An 8899-nucleotide genomic window follows, 5' to 3' on the forward strand; every position below is an offset into this window, starting at 1 on the left:
AAGCTCACGGCGAGGCTGTAGGGGGACGGCAGCGTGCTCGGGGAGGCTCGTCGGAGGCGAAACGGGGCGGCGATCGACGGCGGCCGTGCGGGGAAGAAGAGCTCGGGGAGGTCGTTGCAGGGGCTCCGGCCTCCAACGGGCTGCACCAGACGATGCAGCGGGCGACGGCGGTCCTTGGAGACACCGTGGGGCGGCGAGGCAGGCACGGTGGCTGTGGGAACGACGGTGAACGGCGGCGACCGCGTCGGGCGTGGGGAAGGGAGGAGCGGCGTGGATCTGGGGGGAAGAGAGAGGCGCAGAGGCCGAGAGGTGAGCGGGGGTGAGTGGGAGAGGGGCCCGAGGAGGCGGGGGGGAGCTGGCGTCCTTATCCTCCCCGTCGCCGGCGAGGTGGTGCGGCGGGGACCGGCCCCTGTTCCGACCCCGGTCGGGGGAACAGGGAGGGCGAGTGGGAGATGGGCTAGGCCGGCTGGGCCGGGGGTCGGCCCAGTTGGGCCAGGGGTCGAGTGGGGGGGCCTTCTCCTTTTTCTTTTTCTTTGTCTGTTCTGTTTTCTGTTGTATTTTCTTTTTATTTATTTATTTTCTTTTCTGTTTTATTTCATTTAAAAGTATTTAGGTATTTTATAAAAATGTGTTTTCTCCACCATAATTACCAGTGTATTATTTGGCACCCACCGAACATTTTTGTTTAAATTTTATAAAACTTTTATTTTCCACTTTAATTTTAATTGAAGTTTGAATTAGGAGTTTGAAAAGAAATGTGATTCCAATGTGATCAAGCCCTGTTTAGCAACATGATTAGCTTAATCACAGAGAGTTACTGTAGCAGGATTCTCGGGGTGTTACAGGCGAGAGCCCCTCCGAGATTGGATCTGTCTATCTGTCTCTCTCTGTTTCTGCGTTCCTAGTCTTTTGCCCTTTCACCGTTTCATATATATATGGAGATCCGTAACTCCGATTGGATTGAAACCTTTGCCCAGATTTTTCTCCGAAAATTAGCTTTCTTGCGGCCAAAGTAGAGCAGCAACCGCCTTACGGGGGGCCCACGAGGGGGGGCAGGTGCGCCCAGGGGGGCAGGCGCGCCCCCTGCCTCGTGGCCACCTCGGCCACTGTCTCGCATTGATTCTTATTCCCATATTCTCCAAATATTCCAAAAATATTCTCCGTCCGTTTTTATCCCGTTTGGATTCCGTTTGATATGGGGTTTCTGCAAAACATAAAACATGCAACAAACAAGAACTGGCACTGGGCACTGGATCAATATGTTAGTCCCAAAAATAGTATAAAAAGTTGCCAAAAAGTATATGAAAGTTGTATAATATTGGCATGGAACAATCAAAAATTATAGATACGACGGAGACGTATCAGCATCCCCAAGCTTAATTCGTGCTCGTCCTCGAGTAGGTAAATGTTAGTCCCAAAGATAATTTTTCATGTGGAATGCTACCTAGCTTAATCTTGATCACATAATCTAATCATGGCATGAATATTAAGACACGAGTGATTCAAAGCAATAGTCTATCATTTGACATAAAAAACAATAATACTTCAAGCCTACTAATAAAGCAATCATGTCTTTTCAAAATAACAAGGCCAAAGAAAGTTATCCCTACAAAATCATATAGTCTGGCTATGCTCCATCTTCACCACACAAAATATTCACATCATGCACAACCCCGATGACAAGCCGAGCAATTGGTTCATACTTTTTAACGCGCTTCAGATTTTTCAACCCTCACGCAATACATGAGCGCAAGGCATGGACATAACACTATAGGTGGAATAGAGTAATATGATGGGGGTTATGTGGAGAAGACAAAAAGGAGAAAGTCTCACATCGATGCGGCTAATCAACGGGCTATGGAGATGCCCATCAATTGATGTCAATGTGAGGAGTAGGGATTGCCATGCAACGGATGCACTAGAGCTATAAGTATATGAAAGCTCAAACTGAAACTAAGTGGGTGTGCATCCAACTTGCTTGCTCATGAAGACCTCGGGCATTTGAGGAAGCCCATCATCGGAATATACAAGCCAAGTTCTATAATGAAAATTCCCACTAGTATATGAAAGTGATAACTCAAGAGACTCTCCATATGAGGAACATGGTGCTACTCTGAAGCACAAGCGTGGTAAAAGGATAGTAACATTGCCCCTTATCTCTTTTTCTCTCATTTTTTGTTTTTTTTCTTTCTTTTTTTTGGCATTTCTCTCTCTTTTTTTTCATCCGGAGTCTTATCCCGACTTGTGGGAGAATCATAGTCTCCATCATCCTTTCCTCACTGGGGCAATGCTCTAATAATGATGATCATCACACTTTTATTTACTTACAACTCAATATTACAACTCGATATCTAGAACAAAGATATGACTCTATATGAATGCCTCAGGCGGTGTACCGGGATGTGCAATGATCTAGCGTAGCAATGACATCAAAAAACGGACAAGCCATGAAAACATCATGCTAGCTATCTTACGATCATGCAAAGCAATATGTCAATAAATGCTCAAGTCATGTATATGATGATGATGGAAGTTGCATGGCAATATATCTCGGAATGGCTATGGAAATGCCATGATAGGTAGGTATGGTGGCTGTTTTGAGGAAGATATAATGAGGCTTATGTGTGACAGAGCGTATCATATCACGGGGTTTGGATGCACCGGCGAAGTTTGCACCAACTCTCGAGGTGAGAAAGGGCAATGCACGGTGCCGGAGAGGCTAGCAATGATGGAAGGGTGAGAGTGCGTATAATCCATGGACTCACATTAGTCATAAAGAACTCATATACTTATTGCAAAAGTTTATTAGCCCTCGAAGCAAAGTACTACTATGCATGCCCCTAGGGGGATAGATTGGTAGGAAAAGACCATCGCTCGTCCCCGACTGCCACTCATAAGGAAGACAATCAATAAATACCTCATGCTACGACTTCGTTACATAACGGTTCACCATACGTGCATGCTACGGGAATCACAAACCTCAACACAAGTATTTCTACTAATCCACAACTACCACTAGCATGACTCTAATATCACCATCTTTATATCGCAAAACTATTGCAAGGAATCAAACATATCATATTCAGTGATCTACAAGTTTTATGTAGGATTTTATGACTAACCATGTGAATAACCAATTCCTGTCATCTCTCTAAATAGATATAAGTGAATCAAGAGAGTTTAATTCTTTCTACAAAAGATATGCCCACGCTCTAACAAATATAAGTGAAGCAAAAGAGCATTCTACAAATGGCGGTTTTCTATGTGAAGAGAAACATGCAATCCAAACTTTAAATGATATAAGTGAAGCACATGAAGCATTCTATAAAGCCATACTCAAAAGATATAAGTGAAGTGCAAAGATCATTCTATAAAACAACCAAGGACTACCTCATACCAGCATGGTGCATAAAATAAAAATGAAAACTAAATGCAAAAGACGCTCCAAGATCTACACATATCACATGAATGAAACGAATCCGAAAACATACCGATACTTGTTGAAGAAAGAGGGGATGCCTTCCGGGGCATCCCCAAGCTTAGATGCTTGAGTCTCCTTGAATATTTACTTGGGGTGCCTCGGGCATCCCCAAGCTTGAGCTCTTGCCTCTCTTCCTTCTTCTCACATCGAGACCTTCTCGATCATCGAACACTTCATCCACACAAAACTTCAACAGAAAACTCGGTAAGATCCGTTAGTATAATAAAGCAAATCACTACTCTAAGTAATGTTGAAAACCAATTCATATTTTGTTTTTGCATTGTAGCTACTGTAATATAACTTTTCCATGGCTTAATCCACTGATATAAATTGATAATTTCATCAAAACAAGCAAACTATGCATCAAAAACAGAATCTGTCTAAAACAGAACAGTCTGTAACAATTTGAACATTAACCATACTTCTGGTACTTTAAAAATTCTGCCAAAATTAGGAAAAATAAAAAAATTGTATAGAAAGACAGTGCAAAAAGTTTCAGAACCATTTTACGTTCCAGTAAAAAATGTAAAATCGCGCACTACAGACAAAGTTTATATCCTGCACCGTACAAACCAACAAGCATTGTAAACATCCTAAAGGCAAACCTTGGCACATTATTTTTATAATACAATGGAATTGTACAAGGGAATAATTTTTTTTGAAAAGTTTCTGTAATCAAGATTCACAAAGTTTCCGTGAGCATGAACAAAGTTCAAGGCTAGCTCCCACTTTAACAATGCTCGTCTTTCTCACTTTCGCTTTTCTTTTTGAAAAAGTTTTAGGTTCCCCTCTTTATTTTTTTGTTTTTAAACTATATAAAAGCACACAACAGAAATAAATGACTCTCTAAAACTTCCGGGTTGTCTCCCTGGCAGCGCTTTCTTTAAAGCCATTAAGCTAGGCATATAGTGCTCAAGTAGTGAATCCACCCGGATCCCAAGGTATATCAAAGCCAATTTTAATTAGCAATGATTTGGCATTTAGTAGTGAGCACAAAGCAACATATATCAAGCAATGATGAAGTATAACTCTCTTACTATGCATAGGCATGTCATAAAAGAACAATTCATGCACACATAGTAAAGGCCAATGCATAGTATAAACAGTTTCTTGCAATTTTATCATGTTGGAAACATAGAGAGGTGGAGATATAGTTCCTCTCTCATAATAATTGCAAGTAGGAGCAGAAAACACATGCATATTATACTCATCAAAATCATCATGTGTAGTAGTAAAAGGCAACCCATCAATATAATCCTTAATAAGCACAAACTTCTCCAATATAGTGTAGTTTAGAGAATTCAAAAAGATAATAGGACTATCATGCGTGGGTGCAATAGCAACAATTTCATGTTTAACATAAGGAACTATAGCAAGTTCATCTCCATAAGCATAATTCATATTGGCAGCTTGGCCACAAGCATAGCAAGCATCATCAAAAAGGGATATTTCAAGAGAATCAACGGGATCATAACAGCCATCATAGCAATCATCCTTCGGTAAGCACGAAGGGAAATTAAACAATGTATGAGTTGAAGAGTTACTCTCATTATAAGGTGGGCACGGGTAGCTAATCCTCTCTTCCTCCTTTTGTTCTTCGCTCTCCTCCTCATCTTTTTCATCCAATGAGCTCACAGTTTCATCAGTTTCTTCTTCCATAGACTCCTGCAAAATATTAGTCTCTTCTTGGACAGCGGAGACTTTCTCAACAAATGCATCAATATCGGCATTGTATTCATAATTCTCATAACAATATTTAAGTATAGCAAGATTTTCATATCTGTAAACAGCATCATAAAGATTTTCACACTCTTTGAATACAGATTCAATTTAATAAGCACCCATAAAAGCAACAAATTCTTCTATTTGTTCCACATCATAGTAATCATATATACCTCTAGCATAAGAAGCCAAGGTTTCATTATCATTAAATTTGCATGAAAAGGGAAGGTGTGGAGACTTCATCCTAGAGCAACAAGTATAATCATATCTCAAGCATACTTGCCTAGCATACCACTTCAACATATGAATTTGATCCCATAATAGTTTCCCTTTTTGAGTCAAGCGATAATCCCTAAAGTATTCACGTTGATCCAACGTGTCTCCCATTACATAGTTGAATGGGGTTTTCTCCGGATTATCAAAGTAGTATGATACGTCTCCAACGTATCTATAATTTTTTTATTGCTCCATGCTATATTATCTTCTGTTTTGGACATTATTGGGCTTTATTATTCACTTTTATATTATTTTTGGGACTAACCTATTAACCGGAGGCCCAGCCCAGAATTGCTTTTTTCGCCTATATCAGAGTTTCATAGAAAAAGAATATCAAACGGAGTCCAAACGGAATGAAACCTTCGAGAACCTGATTTTCGGAACGAACGTGATCCAGGAGACTTGGACCCTACGTCAAGAAACAAAGGAGGAAGCCACGAGGTAGGAGGGCGCGCCTACCCCCCCCCCCCCAGGGCGCGCCCTCCACCCTCGTGGGCCCCCTGTTGCTCCACCGACATACTCCTTCCTCCTATATATACCTACGTACCCCCAAACGATCAGATACGGAGCCAAAAACCTAATTCCACCGCCGCAACCTTCTGTATCCACGAGATCCCATCTTGGGGCCGGTTCTGGAGCTCCACCGGAGGGGGCATCGATCACGGAGGGCTTCTACATCAACACCATAGCCTCTCCGATGAAGTGTGAGTAGTTTACCTCAAACCTTCGGGTCCATAGTTATTAGCTAGATGGCTTCTTCTCTCTTTTTGGATCTCAATACAATGTTCTCCCCCTCTCTTGTGGAGATCTATTCGATGTAATCTTCTTTTTGCGGTGTGTTTGTTGAGACCGATGAATTGTGGGTTTATGATCAAGTTTATCTATGAGCAATATTTGAATCTTCTGAATTCTTTTATGTATGGTTGCTTATCTTTGCAAGTCTCTTCGAATTATCAGTTTGGTTTGGCCTACTAGATTGATCTTTCTTGCAATGGGAGAAGTGCTTAGCTTTGGGTTCAATCTTGCGCTGTCCTTCCCCAGAGACAGCAGGGGAAGCAAGGCACGTATAGTATTGTTGCCATCGAGGATAACAAGATGGGGTTTTTATCATATGGCATGAATTTATCCCTCTACATCATGTCATCTTGCTTAAGGTGTTACTCTGTTCTTATGAACTTAATACTCTAGATGCATGATGGATAGCGGTCGATGTGTGGAGTAATAGTAGTAGATGCAGGCAGGAGTCGGTCTACTTGTCTCGGACGTGATGCCTATATACATGATCATACCTAGATATTCTCATAACTATGCTCAATTCTGTCAATTGCTCAACAGTAATTTGTTCACCCACCGTAAAATACTTATGCTCTTGAGAGAAGCCACTAGTGAAACCTATGGCCCCCGGGTCTATGTTCATCATATTAATCTTCCAACACTTAGTTATTTCCTTTGCTTTCTACTTTGCTTTTATTTTACTTTGCATCTTTATCACAAAAAATACCAAAAATATTATCCTATCATATCTATCAGATCTCACTCTCGTAAGTGACCGTGTAGGGATTGACAACCCCTTATCGTGTTGGTTGCGAGGATTTATTTGTTTTGTGTAGGTGCGAGGGACTCGCGCATAGCCTCCTACTGGATTGATGCCTTGGTTCTCAAAAACTGAGGGAAATACTTACGCTACTTTGCTGCATCACCCTTTCCTCTTCAAGGGAAAACCAACGCAGTGCTCAAGAGGTAGCAAGAAGGATTTCTGGCGCCGTTGCCGGGGAGGTCTACGCAAAAGTCAACATACCAAGTACCCATCACAAACCCTTATCTCCCGCATTACATTATTTGCCATTTGCCTCTCGTTTTCCTCCCCCCACTTCACCCTTGCCGTTTTATTCGCCTTCTTCCCGTATGCCTTTTTTGCTTGTGTTTCCTTGTGCCTTCTATTTGCTTGCATCTTTGCTTGCTAAAAATCTATTGATATGGATCCACTTAAAGTGTTCTACTTGGATCATCTTCGATCCTTATGCGCTCGTGCTGAAACTCCAACTAGCCTAGTTAATGGGAAATCTTTAGATGAGCATGATCATTTTGTGCATCACCGTTTGCCTGAAAAAGGGAGACTCTTATGGAATCAAATAAACAAATTGCTATGCTATGCTTGGAATCTTTGTGAAATGTGTGATTTTACTTGTTGCTCTAAGAACCCTAAAAAAACACTTTCCCTACCTATGTGAGTTCAATGGTAATGAAATATTATCTTCTTATGCAAAGGGTGTTTATAGCTACTATGATATCGAACAAATTGAAGAATTTGTTGTTTTTAAGGGTGCTCATGAAGTTGCTTCTTTGATTGAAAAGTATGATTTTACTCTCAACAAATCTGAAAATTCCGTCATACTTAAATATTGCAATGAAAACTTTGCTCATAATGTCTATGTCCAAGAATTTATTGAAAGAATGACCGTTGCTTTGGAAGAAAATAATGATATGCATGAATCTATGGATAATGATGATTCCGACGATTTGGTTGAAATATCCCTTGATGAACATGACGCTTGCTATTCTTGTGGCCATGATGCCAATATTTATGAAGACGAATTTGCTATAGTTCCTTATGTTAAAAATGAGATCCTTGCTATTGCACCCTGTTGGGTAACGTAGTAATTTCAAAAAAATTCCTACGCACACGCAAGATCATGGTGATGCATAGCAACGAGAGGGGAGAGTATTGTCCACGTACCCTCGTAGACCGACAGCGGAAGCGTTATCACAACGCGGTTGATGTAGTCGTACGTCTTCACGATCCGACCGATCAAGTAAGAACGCACGGCACCTCCGAGTTCTACACACGTTCAGCTCGATGACGTCCCTCGAACTCCGATCCAGCCGAGTGTTGAGGGAGAGTTTCGTCAGCACGACGGCGTGGTGACGATGATGATGTTCTACCGACGCAGGGCTTCGCCTAAGCTCCGCAATGATATTATCGAGGTGTAATTTGGTGGAGGGGGGCACCGCACACGGCTAAAAGATCTCAAGGATCAATTGTTGTGTCTCTGGGGTGCCCCCCTGCCCCCGTATATAAAGGAGCAAGGGAGGAGGAGGCCGGCCCTAGGAGGGGGCGCACCAAGTGTGGAGTCCTACTAGGACTCCCTAGTCCTAGTAGGATTCCACCTCCCATATGGAATAGGAAAAGAGGAAGGGAAAAAGAGAAGGAAGGAAGGGGGCGCCCCCCTTCCCTGGTCCAATTCGGACCAGACCAAGGGGATGAGTGCGGCCACCCTTGAGGCCCTTTTTCTTCTTTCCCGTATGGCCCAATAAGGCCCAATACGTATTCCCGTAACTCTCCGGTACTCCGAAAAATACCCGAATCATTTGGAACCTTTCCGAAGTCCGAATATAGTCGTCCAATATATCGATCTTTAC

This window comes from Aegilops tauschii, chromosome 3 (assembly GCF_002575655.3).
Source record: "Aegilops tauschii subsp. strangulata cultivar AL8/78 chromosome 3, Aet v6.0, whole genome shotgun sequence".
NCBI classification, from domain to species: domain Eukaryota; kingdom Viridiplantae; phylum Streptophyta; class Magnoliopsida; order Poales; family Poaceae; genus Aegilops; species Aegilops tauschii.